The 14,665-nt window shown below is 48.2% G+C and overlaps 1 non-coding gene across 1 annotated transcript; it reads left to right on the forward strand.

Annotated features, from left to right (window-relative positions):
- The first annotated feature begins 12,763 nt into the window (after positions 1–12,763).
- Positions 12,764–12,950, forward strand: LOC122942967. Its single transcript, XR_006390801.1, has one exon. It is a non-coding gene; the product is annotated as a U2 spliceosomal RNA (small nuclear RNA).
- Positions 12,951–14,665: the final 1,715 nt, after the last annotated feature.

The raw sequence follows: 14,665 nt of genomic DNA on the forward strand, positions 1-14,665 counted from the left end.
CTATTCCAGTATGAAAAAACAGAATGAAATTGAGTGATGGATGTCAAGGATCCTTCCAGCAAGCAAGTGGAAAGTTGCTGTGCCCTGCCTCAGCAGTCCTGCACTTCAGCTTCTCCTTCCTCTGTGAGGGTTTTGCTGTGCTGCTTTCTGCATCCCTGGTGCTGCTGCATCTAGCCTGTCAATCTCTTAATTGCATCACCTGTGTGTGGGTTTGTTCCAGCACCAAGCAACCCAGCCAGCCAGCCACCTCTCCTCACACAGTCCAAATCCAAATAAGATTGATGGCTTAATTGTTGTGTTAATTGGCTTATCACCTGAATGAAGTGTTTGGATATCACCTGAATGCAGTTTTTGGACCCCCACTCCGTGCACCTCTCTTTTGATTTGGGCCTGGTGTGCACACCTGGGCAGTCTGCTGAGTTGTTCCTTAGAATTGACCCTTTTGTAGCAAGTTGGCTTGATGTAACCAATTTTGTTTTCCTAGTGCTTTATTAAATAAGTAAAGTTTTTGATGAAGTCGGTGCTGCTCCCAGTTGGCCACGAAATTAAGCGAAGGGATATAAATGTGAAGATATTAAAACCTACAGAAGCATTTGAATACCTTGGTATAAAAATCAGTTCCCGGGTTCAGGAGTATATAGAACTCAATATTTCCCCTCTGATTAAAAGGGTAAAAAATAAAATAAGTATTTGGCAAAAACTTTTGATGCGGCAGGCGGACCGAATCATCATTATTAAGATGGTCCTGTTACCACAGATTCTTTATGTTAAGTCATCATGCCCGGTGTGGATAGGGGATCGCTCTTTTAAGGCACTGGAAGGAATGATAAACGACCTTATATGGGGAAAAAAAGGGTTAGGTTGAAACAAAAATATTTATGGTTGGATGAAGAAGATGGGGGTCTGTCGGTTCCCTGTTTCAGAGGTTACAGAGATGACAGAATACGTCACTTCTTGATGGGCGAGTTCGAAGGGCTCCAATACAATGTGATTAGTCTTCTGGAAACTGGGAGTATTAAATTGAAGGGTAGGAATTGTCCAATCAGCAAAATGATGCACTTAGTATGGGCTAAAGTTAAAAAGTTATTGGGAATAAATTTTTCACTAGAGTTTACCCCCATATGGGGGAATCTAAATTTAAGTGAGTTTCAGGGGTTAGATGATTATACATTTTGGAAAAAAAATGGTATTAAGTATATATCACAGATTGCGGTGGAAGGAAAGATTAGTGCATTAGAGGAAATGGAGCTTAGTATAGAACTGGATACTCTCACACGGTTTAGATATTTTCGATTAAAACATGCATTTGAGTCAACTAAAAATAAAGAGTATTTAGTTACTGAACACTCGGAATTTGCCGGTTTCTGTAATTACAGTATCGGCAAGAAATTATCAATCTCACAGATATATAAAAAAAATTAAAAGGGTATTAGGGGGGGTGACGAAATTTAATAGTGAAATTAAATGGGCACTGGAGGTGGATTCTAACACTTTAGATTGGAGATATATCTACAGAAGTATAAAAGGAAGCACATTATCGAGTAATTTTCGGTTGATACAGTTTTTTATCCTTCACCGAACCTATATCACCCCGTGGGTGTTGAATAGAATGTATAAAACAGAGGACTCTAGGTGCTGGAAATGTAAGACAAATAACGCAGATTTTATACACCTGATCTGGTATTGTCCCCCCATGCAGATTTTCTGGACTCAGGTCTTTCAGGAGCTTACCAGAACAACTGGGGGCTCCGTGCCACTAGAGATTTCGACCGCAGTGCTTGGATATATTAGGAAAAGTGGTTTGGAAAGAAAAATTAAAATGAAATGGACCAAAAACTTAATGTTGGCCCGGGTCGTAGTGGCTAGAGGGTGGGGAGCAGATAGACCACCAAATATTGAAGAATGGAAAAACCTATGTGAAAGGGTGCATAGATATGAATACGCCTGTAAAACAAACTGATAGGGAACGGAAACGGAATAGGTAATGAACCCCGGAAGATGGATTAGGAAAGATGGATTAGATGGAAACCCCACAGGACAACCACAGGACAACCAAGGGAGAGTGGGGAGGGATAGGGGTGGGCGAGGAAGGGGACGGTAAATGTTTTCAGATACGTGAAAAGAAACAGAATAAAAACTGGGATAGTTGACTGATATGATTAATGAAGAAATAGATTTTAAATGCTTGTAAACTTCAAATATTTGGTTAATATGTATGTTATCTGTTCCTTCTTATGAGCTATATGGAAAACTATTTGTATGCTGAAAAACAAAAATAAAATTACATTATATAAAAAAAAAAAATAAGTAAAGTTTGTTTGCCTGTGTCTTCCTCTTGTGGATCTTTTAAACCGGATGACTTGTAGGTAGGCTAAAATGTAGTCCAGCACTTCCTATGTATCAGCAACAGCTGGACCAACCATGTCTGGCCAATGGACGGAACACTGCACGTGTCACAAGAGGCCTGTCAGGTCAGAGGTCAAGTAAGGTCAGGTCAGTGGATGACATCACAAGGGCCCTGACAGAACACTCAACAATGGGGCAGTGACATCACAATCAACAATGCATACAGCCTTTCTTTTTTTTTTTTTTTCTTCACACTACTCTCCATTTACTCCTCATGCGTGTTTCTGCTTGGCGTTCTTTGGCACCAGGAATTGCGTGCGACGAAAAGGCGTGAACATAAGTTGTGGGCGGAGCTATGCAGATACGAAAAACACGAAGTAGAGCATGCTGCTGATTCCAGAGCGTAGGACGCACGTTTTCCCTGGTTTGTGAGAGAGAGAAGCCTCCCGGACTGTGTTTGGGGCTGAGGTCTGTAGACTGTTGCCTTGAGAAGTGCTCTGCGTTTGCGAACAGCGGCCCCGTTGTCGAGGCCGAGCGGGTTATCGCTTCTCGGCCTTTTGGCTAAGATCAAGTGTATTTATACAGGAGATCTTGGCTGAGAGGTGTCTGGGGTACCCGGCGCTCGGCCTTAGTGGAAGGTGCCGGTTTATAGCCTGCACTGGAAGCTTTGCTTCTATTGGGCTAGCCGGCCTAGTCCCCAGACAACGAGAAGTGATCGTTCTTGGCCTACGCTGCGCAATGGAGCGAGAAGGAGTGAGGAATACCCTCCATTTTCTGGTGCACCCAGATTATGTGAATCGCATTGGACGTCAAACCATCGTGGAGGAAGTGATCGTGAAGGTGTTGAATTTGGACTTCAGCTACATCGTCTGCTTACAGGACTTCCCAAAGGTGGGTTGTTTCGACTTAACCCTTATAGAAGAAGGAATTTGTTGCACCGTTTATGAGAAGGTCAAGGCCATTAAATTGCATGATTCATCCTCTATTCTGCACAAATTTGAGGTCTTTCCTTCCTACCTGATGGAGGAGAGAGCCATCACCGTTCACCTTTACAATCCTTATACACCGATGGACTTGGTGCGCGCTTTCCTCCTGCAGTTTTCTACAACGGTGAGAGGTCCGCAGAAACTGTTCGACAGATGGGGCTTGCCGAAAGATTATGAGTGAATTATTGCGTAATAGAGGGAAACAAATTGTATTTCAGGCCAAGCTGGATGTAATGGAGAAGGATGAGTGTTGTTCTAGATTTTTCTTTAAAAAAGTGGTGAATGCAAGGATGGATTTAGATAGGGTGAAAGATATGAATGATGTTGAGGTTTGTGGTGAAGAAGTCAAGAGAGTAGTGATGGACTTTTATGAGGAGTTGTATAGAGAGAAGGCAAGGGATATGGGTCTGGAGGAAGATGTACTAGGTGCTTTGGAAGAGAAAGTAGGGATGGAGGATAGGGGTAGTTTAGTGGAGGAGATCCAGTAGAATTCTATGCTAAATATTGGGATGTGGTAGGGAATGACTTAGTTGAATTGTATAAATATATGTGGGAGGAGGGTAAAATTAGTGAGTCCATGAGGGAGGGGTTAGTTGTTTTGATTTTCAAGAAAGGTGTTAAAAGTAATTTGCGTAACTGGAGACCAATCACTCTTTTGAATGTGGATTATAAGGGGTATGCCAGATTGTTAGCGAAGAGGATGAGTCGAGTGATTGGTCAAGTAGTGAAAGAGGAGCAAGTGTGTGGTGTGCCTGGGCGAAGTATTTCTGGTAATTTGAGTCTGTTGAGGGATGTTTTATGGGATGGTATGCAGAGGGATAGAAGTGTGAATGTTTTTTCGTTGGATTTCGAAAAAGCTTTCAATAGGCTATCTCATGTGTTTTTGTTTGAAGTTTTAGAGAGGATGGGGTTTCCGAGTAGGTTTGTTAGAGCTGTGAGGAGTTTGTATGAGGAAATAGGGAGCCGAATGTTGGTGAATGGGATTGAGAGTGACAGAGTCAGGGTTAAATCAGGTGTTAGGCAGGGATGCCCGTTATCACCGGCAGTTTTTATTTGTGCCATGGAGCCATTACTTTGTATGCTGAGGAAGGACAAGTTTATTAGAGGTGTGAATGTTCCTGGGAGTGGCGGCAAGAGTGTGAAAGTGTTTGGATATATGGATGATGTATGTGTGATAAGTGAGAATAGAGCGGAATTACAAAGAGCTAAACTGCTTACGAATGTGTTTTGTGGTGCTTCAGCGTTTAGAGTGAATTGGAGTAAATGTGAGGTAAAGTGTTTTGGGGGTGGATGTGAGGTATCGGATTTGGGTGTGAAAGTGGTGGATAGCATTAAAGTGTTGGGTATTATGTTTGATGAGCGGTTGAATGGTCATGGAAATTGGGACGAAGTGAGGAGCAAGATTGCAAAAAAATTGGATTTTTGGAAGTTGCGGGAGTTGACATATCAGGGGAAAATACTGATTATTAAATGTGTTATCTTACCATTATTATTGTATATCGGGAATGTATTCCCTCCTACCTGTATGGAGTTGAGGAAAATTAATCGAGTTCTTTTTTAGTTTTTGTGGGGTGTGAAAATGGAGAGAGTTAGGCGTACGACTGTGATGATGTGTAGAGAGAATGGTGGGTTAAATTTTCCAAATATTGAGATGTACTTACCGTATTTTTTGCCGTATAAGACACACCGGCGTATAAGACGCACCTAGGTTTTTGGGGAGGAAAATAGGACAAAAAATATTTTGAACCAAAAGGTGCGCTTTTGAACTAATTGTAGTCTGTGGGTGACGCACTGTTATGGAGGATCTGTGGATGACACACTGTTATGGGGGATCTGTTGTTATGGGGGATCTGTGGGTGACGCACTGTTATGGGGGATCTGTGGGTGACGCACTGTTATGGGGGATCTGTGGGTGACGCACTGTTATGGGGGATCTGTGGGTGACACCTATGGGGGATCCTCTCTGGATGGCACTGTTATGAGGATCTGTGTATGATAGTTATGGGGGGGATCTGTGGATGACACATATATAGCATCTTATGCTATGTGTCATCCACAGATCCCCTCCATAAGTGTGGGGGTCGCATTTGCTTTTATAATGGGGGTGGGGGTCGCATCTGCATTTATAATGACAGCGGGGCCCGTGCAGTGACTGTATTCTACTACACAGGCCCCGCTTACTGTATAATCATATCCCTAATAGTTAATTGTTGTAAGCATGTAAAAGCATAATGAGCGATAATGATGAGCGCTGTCTATTACTTACAACTACAAGTGCTCGCCGCTCAGTAGGTAGCAGAGAGGAGGGAGGAGGCAGGAGGCAGGCCGGGAGGACAGGCGCTGGCAGTGTGAGTCATACCTCATGCGCCCACGCCGCCTGCTTCATTCATAAAGTGGGCGGCGCAGGCACGTGACGTATGACTCACACTGCCAGCGCTCGTCCTCCCGGCCTGCCTCCTCCCTCCTCTCTGCTCCGAACGGCGAGCGCTTCTAATTGTAAGTAATAGACAGCGCTCATCATTATCGCTCATTATGCTTTTACATGCATACAACGATTAACTATTAGGGATATGATTATACAGTAAGCGGGGCCCGTGTAGTAGAATAAGGTCACTGCACGGGCCCCGCTGTCATTATAAATGCAGATGCCGCCCCCAGCCCCTCCTCCCTCACAGCTGATACACCCGCCGCACGGAATCGCGGCGGGTGTATCATTGAAAAGTAGGCAAAATCGGCTACATTCGCCGTATAAGACGCACTGCTATTTCCCCCCCACTTTTGGGGGGGAAAAAGTGCCTCTTATACGGTGAAAAATACGGTATGTATTAATTTTCTGGTGAATGTGTTGAGGTTATTGAATGGTGATGGTAAAGTAGCATGCATGATGAGGTATACTGGAGGTTGGCTGTTCTGTAGACTGGGATGGTGTGAAAGGAATTTGAGGCAACCAGTGGCCTTTATTTGCCCTTTTTGGTACAGCGGTATGGAGAGATTTGTGAAGAAGAATGAGTTGTTGAGCCTGAGTGTGAGTGATTTGAAAGACAAGAAGAAAGTGTTGAATTTGTGTAAGAAGGATGAGATGGTAACTGATATTAATTTGCTGTCTTCATTAGAAGCTAAGAATGTATGGAAGAATGTCAGTATGGATGGAATGACTAATAAGCAAAGAGACATGGTATGGTTGAGTATGCAAGGGGCGTTGCCTGTGAGGGAGGTACAGAAGAGACGGGATTTGGTGAGGAGTGAGGTTTGTCCGAGGCAAGGGTGTGGGGGATGTGAAAGTATTTTACATTTATTTTGGAATTGCAATTTTGCCCAAGAAGTGTTTAAAAAAGTAGGGAGACTGATAAAGGAATTAACTGGAATAAGTTTTTTGACATATGCTTTTGTACTCTTTGAGATTGGGTTATCGGGTAGAAAAAGGAGTAGAGTGTTGTGGTTAGTGATGACGTGTCTGAAAGAAGTATTATGGGATGCTAGGAATGTATATGTCTATCAGAGAGAGTTATGGGGAGTGGATGAATGTGTTAAGTTGTTTTTGAGTAGATTGTATCTTTGCTATTTGTGGGACTTAAAAAAAGGGGATAGTTTTGATGCGGAAGGGGTTTGGAAAGTTTAAAAAATGGAAAAAGCTTGTTATATGATAATTTTGTGTTATGTTTTGAATAAAAAGAGCCATATGATGATTTGGTTATAAAGCTCGTTAGTTGCTAATATTAACCAAACCTGATAGTTTATAAAAAAAATAAAAAAAATCTGTTCTTATCAGTCTGCCTTTTCTTGCCGACCCAGGTCCTTGTGGGTACCCCCTGCACTCTGCCTTTGAGCATCGTTGATTAAATTCTGCTTCAGCTCACTGCTGCTATTGGGTGTTGAGTGCTCTAGTCTCTGACCTCCTCTTGGCCTGTGGCTTAATAGTCTTGATGTACGACGTTAGACAGTACTTACTTGGATATCGACAGCCCGAATACGACGCCTGGAAGAACTTCTCCGACTGCGATTCAGGAGAAGACTTTGCGAAGACTCGACGAGGCCTGAAGACTCCGGCCTCGGGGAACCCCGACGAGGAAAAGAGGCTCGGCGAAGCGCTCCCCCGGAAGAAGCTCCGCCCTCCCCCCCCCGGAAGAAGCTCCGCCCAGCAAGAAGACGTTCCTGGGAGACGAAGGCAGGAAGAAGGAGGAAGCCATGGCCTCTACCTCAACCTCCATCCCTCCCAAGAAGAAGACCAAAGAAGGAAGGAAGGCCACCCTCCAGGACCCTCCAGCCTCCACTTCATTGGCTGCAGACCCGGTGGCGACCGCCCCTCCGAAGCAACAGGAGGCCCAGAAGCCCAGTCCAGGCTCCCCTCCCCTGGAGCCCTGGATGAGGCAGACGGTCGTCCTGAAGCTAAAGGAAGTGGACGGGAGAGCGCCGGACCTGAGCCAGGATGTGTTCGGCAAGAAGATGGTCCTGGAGCAGGGATTTGCCAAGCCGGAAGTGACGAGCATCCACTCCCTCTTCGCTGGGGTGTTCTGGATAACCTTCGCTTCCGTGGCCATCTGCAAGAGGTACTGGGAGATGGTGAAAGCCGCACAGCCGGACTCCCCGTTTCGACGCTTTGTGGGCAGCTGCCCAGTGCAGAGAGAAGAAAGGAGAGTAACCGTCGCCATGCGGAACCCACACATCCCAGCCAAGGATATCGTGACCTACCTGAAGCGTTTCTGCACCGTGATGAGGGACCCCACCCACATCCTTGACGGAAACGGCTTCTGGACCGGCAAGTGGTCAGTCATCGTCCGTCTGAACAGGGACCCCACAGACCCGGACGGAGTGCAACACCTACCCCCGACCTTCTCGCTAGGCAACTCCCAAGCGCTCATCTATTACACCGACATGCCGCAGACCTGCAGGAAATGTGGCAAGAAGGGGCATAGGCTGAGTGACTGCAAGGAAGCGGCCTGCTGATCTGTCGTGTGGCAGGGCACGAAACCTGGGACTGCCCTAAGAAGGCGGCATGCAACCTGTGCGGACTGGCTTCACACATCTATAAAGACTGCCCACAAAGAGAACGCACCTGGGCAGCGGTAGCAGCTGGAGCACCGGCCAGCGGGAAACCCACCGCAGCCGCACCTCCGGCAGCAACAAGACCCAAAGTGAAGGAGTCCAAACAGAAGGAGGGTAGGCAGACACCTGCCCTAGGCCACGCTTCCGCCCCCCCCCTCTCCCGGCCCCCCCCCCCCCGCCCCGTCGTCACCACCACTGAGGATTCCCTTATCCAACTGCTTATTACCTCAGTGGCACCCTCCATCGCCCGAAGCCCAACCTGCCCTATTGTCACCACTGCAGCAGCACTAATTCCTCCTCCAGCTGCCGCAGCCCTATCTTTCGAGGATTTTCCCCCTCTTGTCTCCCCAGAGGTCAGGAAAGGGAAGAGAAAGGAGAGGGACAGCCCCATCGCTGACCACTCCAAAAAGAAGATGGTTGAGGTAGAGGACGGAGCCGCACCAGACGGAAGAACCGGTGGCCACCAACGAGGACCCCCAAGAGCAAACCCTCCACCCCCCCCCCGTTAGCCTCGATGAGACAGAGGTGGAGGAAATAGTGGCCAACGGAGCAACCGCCGACCCGATACGGCTACAGATAACCCTAGAGGAGATCGTAGCCAACTTTGCGCTGTTGCAGGGGCAACCCCCTGACAGCGGACAAGAGACCGAGAAGCCGCCGGACGACCGGAGTGGTAACTAAGATGTATCGTTTCCGCTAACCTCTTTCTTTCTCTCACATGATGGCGAATTTTAACCTTTTTACCATCAATGTTAGGAGCATCAGGGACAGGTTCAGACGTCAGACGGTACTAACCTTTCTTACTGCACAGGTTGCCGACGTGTTCATGTTGCAGGAGTGTTCTTTGCCCCCCTCTAGGTCACACAACCATCTGGCCAGGAAGTGGTCCCACGGCCCCTCCTACTGGTCCGGTGGTGGCGACTGTAAGTCGGCCGGGGTTGCCATCCTCCTCAGGGGATACGCGTTCACACTTGACTCCGTCCAGGAGCTCGTCTGCGGCAGACTACTTGTCGTAGACGGCTCCTGGGCGCGAGAGCCGGTTAGGCTCATCAACGTGTACGCCCCCCCTGACAAGGGTGAGCGACTGGAGCTCTTCCAGGCCCTCCGATTGCAACTCACCACCACTAGGACCGTAGTGATGGCCGGGGATTTCAACTGCCCGATCGAGGAGGATGGACGCAGCTCCGGGACGTCAAGCAAGCTTGATGTCACTTCCAAACTGCTTATTGAGATGGTGACCGAGGCGCGTCTGCAGGACGTTGTGGGATCCATGGGGAAAGGCTCCATTAATTACACGTGGAGCCGACCCAATGGCTCACTTCGTTCTCGGATCGACTTTGTGTTTCCCTCTCGGGCAGTCAGGCAGTGTAGGCACTCTATGGTCCCTTGCTTCTTCTCCGATCACAGGGCCATTCAGGTCCAGTGCACCCTAGGCACCGGGTTCCCCCCCGGCTGAGGGTCATGGAAATGAACTGCGCCCTGCTGAATCGCGAGAATGTGCTTGCGGAACTTAGGGAGGTCTACATAGCCTGGCGGAGTGTCAAATGCTTGTTTAAACAGACTAGTGACTGGTGGGAATATGTTAAAGTCCAGTTTTGTTGTTTCTTTCAGGCCAAGCAACAACACCAGGCGTGTGAGAAGAAGAGGGCCTTCAGAGCGCTGCAGCGTGAGCTGCGGTCCCTGCAAGACCTTCACCGGTGCGGCTGGAGCGTTAGAGAGGAGCTGGAGGGGGCCAAAAAGAGCTTGAAAAGGCACTTTGAGGAGCAATCCAAGCTAATCGTCTTCCGTTCCAAAGTGGAAAACCTGGATAAGGATGAGAAGTGTAACTCGTTCTTTTTCAGGAAACTCCACGCCGGCCACACGCCCCTGAACGAACTTCGAGACAAAGACGGCAACATGCGTTCAGGGAAGGAGGAAGTAATGGGAGTCGTCACAGACTACTACAGCGACCTCTACTCCCTGAGGAACACCGACCAGAAGGCCGCCGATAAATTCCTGTCAGGTATCACTAACCATCTTTATCCGACAGGTGCGGAGGCCATGGATGACCCTCTGACGGTGGGAGAGGTGCTCTCTGCCGCTAGATCCTTTAGGTCCGGCAGGACCCGGGCAGTGACGGCCTCCCAGCGGAGCTCTATGTAGCGCTGGGGGACGTGATTTGTCCGGACCTGCTGGAACTCTATGAGGAGATGGTGGTGGAGGGTACAATGCCCCCATCCTTGAGGGAAGGAATGATCACAATCCTGTATAAGCGGAAGGGGGAGAGATGTGACCTGAAAAACTGGCGTCCCATCTCTCTCCTGAACGTGGACTACAAGATCCTCGCCAAGGTACTGGCCAACCGGCTGAAGGTCGTCATAGGCGGAATCGTCCACCGTGACCAAACCTGCGGCATTCCAGGCTGCAGGATCGCAGACAACCTCGCTCTTGTGAGAGACACGGTGCACTACATCCAGGACCGCCGTGTTCATGCCGCCCTAGTCAGCCTGGACCAGGAGAAGGCATTCGACCGGGTCTCTCATGAGTTTATGGGCAAGGCGCTGCACAGGCTAGGTCTAGGCAGGAGGTTCTGTTCTTTTGTTGACCTGATGTATTTTGAGATTTGCAGCACGGTGTTGGTGAACGGCTGGAAGACTGACCCCTTCTCGGTGCGCTCCGGGGTCAGACAAGGCTGCCCTCTTTCACCTCTCCTTTTTGTTTGCGTTATAGAATCCTTCGCGGAGTCTGTCCGGCAGAATGGAGAGATCAGAGGGATCACCGCACCAGGACCTGGACACCACGAGGTCAAGTGCTCGCTGTACATGGACGACGTGACCGTCTTCTGCGCCGACCGGCGTTCGGTGACTGCACTCGTCCAGACCTGCGAGGAGTTCGGACAAGCTTCAGGGGCCAAAGTCAACTGCGGCAAGTCAGAAGCCATGCTCTTCGGGGACTGGCAACTGGCCTCTTCTGCCCCCTTCCCATTTACCATCAAATCGGGCTTCATCAAAATTCTGGGAGTCTGGTTCGGGAATGAAGGCGCAGCCCTCAAGTCTTGGGAAGAACGCTTGGCCAAAGTCAATCAAAGAATCGGATTGTGGAGCCTTAGACACCTCACGATTGAAGGGAAAGCACTCGTCCTGCGTAATGAAGTTTTGCCTGTGCTCCAATTCACCGCACAGGCATGGCCCCCTCTTGCCACCGTTTCCAGGGCCATCACCAGGACAGTCTTTCGCTTCATCTGGGGATCTAAGATGGACAGAGTGAAACGAGCCATCATGTACAAAGAGCCCCGCAAGGGCGGAAAGGGCATACCGGACCTGCCCACTTTACCGCGAATCGCCTTTGTTTGTGACAGCGTTCGTCGGACTCTGAGAACTGCTAACGACTCTGCGGGCAAGGCTATGTCTCGCTTTTTCCTCCTGCCCCTCTGGAGGGGTCTGGGCTGGGACAAGTGGGACAGCTCCATCCCTTACAACTGGCACGCTCCCTGGTTCTACGGGGACGTCGTCAGGTTTGTGAGGAAACACCAGCTAGAGGGCTTGTGGAAGCCAAAAACTATCCACAAACTCATCAGAGCAAAGGACATGGTGGAGTCAATTCCAGGGATCCAGGACGACACCGTAGAGACAGTTTGGACTAATGTGTTGTCAAACAGGTTGACCAACGGGCATAAGGACTTGTCATGGATGGCCATTCAGGGTGGACTGCCCATCCGGTCATTCATGCATGCCCGCAATCTGTGCAAAACCAGGAACTGCCCCAGGTGCCCTTTCGTGGAGGAAACATCTTATCACCTGTTTTGGGAGTGCCCCTTTGCACAGCGCCTGTTGGACGCCCTGGAACATGAACTCAAAGACTCTGTACCCAGGAACAGCTTGCAATGCACTTCGGTGCTGTATGGACTATTTCCTGGGATTCATACTGTTGGAGCCATCCAGGAGGCCTGACACCTTATGAACTGTTTTAAGGACGCTATTTCGTTTGCTAGGAACCGGCTCATCCTCAGGAGGGAGAACAAGTCCGTCCTGGACTGCCGCAGACTTATCCATAGTCTGTTGCGGGACTACAACATCTCGGACGTTGACGAAGAAGAAGAGGACTAAACCCCTCTCCTTCCCCCCTCTCCCCCCGTTTGTATTTGTCCTCTCAATAAAGCTTTGGGCATGTGATTCCCCCTCCCTACCCCCTCCTTCCCACTTCCTCTTTCCTCATCACTGTCTAAATGCTTTTGTTGGGAGGTTTTGTGATTGAATAGGTATGCTAGTGTAGCATTCATTGCGATGTATAGTGTAGGGTAGCCTGTGCTTTACATAACAATGCCATGCTCGCAAAGACGAATACGTGTAATTTTTTATGTACTGACTCGTGGCCTGTGCTGCGACACAGTACTAACGTATGTATGTATGACGACTGATTGTAATAAAGGTGTTTCAATCAAAATCTGTTCTTATCAGTTTAATATCTGATACGTCCCCTATCTGGGGACCATATATTAAATGGATTTTTCGAACAGGGAGATGGAAAAAGAGCTTGCTCTGTCCACTCCACGCATTGACCTGGTATTGCAGTACCTCCAGGACCGGTGCACCCTTTCTATTCCAGTATGAAAAAACAGAATGAAATTGAGTGATAGATGTCAAGGATCCTTCCAGCAAGCAAGTGGAAAGTTGCTGTGCCCTGCCTCAGCAGTCCTGCACTTCAGCTTCTCCTTCCTCTGTGAGGGTTTTGCTGTGCTGCTTTCTGCATCCCTGGTGCAGCTGCATCTAGCCTGTCAATCTCTTAATTGCATCACCTGTGTGTGGGTTTGTTCCAGCACCAAGCAACCCAGCCAGCCAGTCACCTCTCCTCACAGTCCAAATCCAATTAAGATTGATGGCTTAATTGTTGTGTTAATTGGCTTATCACCTGAATGCCGTTTTTGGACCTCCACTCCGTGCACCTCTGTTTTGATTTGGGCCTGGTGTGCACACCTGGGCAGTTTGCTGAGTTGTTCCTTAGAATTGACCCTTTTGTAGCAAGTTTGCTTGATGTAACCAATTTTGTTTTCCTAGTGCTTTATTAAATAAGTAAAGTTTGTTTGCCTGTGTCTCCCTCTTGTGGATCTTTTAAACCGGATGACTTGTAGGTAGGCTAAAATGTAGTCCAGCACTTCCCATGTATCAGCAATAGCTGGACCTGCCATGTCTCGCCAATGGACGGAACACTGCACGTGTCACAAGAGGCCTGTCAGGGCAGAGGTCAAGTAAGGTCAGGTCAGTGGATGACATCACAAGGGCCCTGACGGAACACTCAACAATGCATACAGCCTTTCTTTTTTATTTATTTTTTCTTCACACTACTCTCCATTCACTCCTCATGCGTGTTTCTGCTTGGCGTTCTTTGGCACCAGGAATTTCGTGCGACGAAAAGGCGTGACCAGAAGTTGTGGGCGGAGCTATGCAGATACGAAAAACACGAAGTAGAGCATGCTGCTGATTCCAGCGCGTAGGACGCATGTTTTCCCTGGTTTGTGAGAGAGAGAAGCCTCCCGGACTGTGTTTGGGGCTGAGGCCTGTAGACTGTTGCCTTGAGAAGTGCTCTGCGTTTGCTAACAGCAGCCCCGTTGTCAAGGCCGAGCGGGTTATCGCTTATCGGCCTTTTGGCTCAGATCAAGGTTTATTGCCTTGGTCTGAGCTGGAGGGTCGGTCCGTGGATTTTTTTTTCGACGGTGGAGTGGCGATCCGGTGCCTTGGGCATTGTTTTTTTGTGAAGATGGCGTCCATAAGGAATACTATTCATCTGGTCGTGTCCCCGGAACAAAGGCAGAATTTGAAGCTGGTGCATATCTTGGATAAAGTTCTGATGGGATTGGCTGGTGCAGACCTGGAGAAAATCTATTGCATTCAAGAATCACCATCAACAGGTAATTATGATGTCTCTTTTTATAGAGAAGAATACTGCCTAGAAGTTTTCCAGTTGTTAAAGGCGAATTCTGGTCATAAAAATATGAAACATATTACCTTGAACCCTCTTTTTTCTACCATTGAAAAGCCGATAATCGTCCATATGTACAACCCTTTTGTGGAGAGACAGTTGGTGAAGGCTTTTTTGACTCGGTATTGTTCCTCTATCAAAGGTGGTATTGAACAAAAAAATGTCTATGGAGTCTTTAATGGTGATGTAAAATATTGGGTCAAGTTTAGACCTGACCCTGAAGGCATTGGTGGTATTATGCAACCCCCGGCAAATTTCTCTATTGGAGGGAATAAAGGCTATCTGAGATATTTTGGTCAACCTACTTTTTGTCGCTCTTGTAATCGATATGGACA

The sequence above is a fragment of the Bufo gargarizans genome, chromosome 6 (assembly GCF_014858855.1).
Source record: "Bufo gargarizans isolate SCDJY-AF-19 chromosome 6, ASM1485885v1, whole genome shotgun sequence".
Lineage (NCBI taxonomy): Eukaryota > Metazoa > Chordata > Amphibia > Anura > Bufonidae > Bufo > Bufo gargarizans.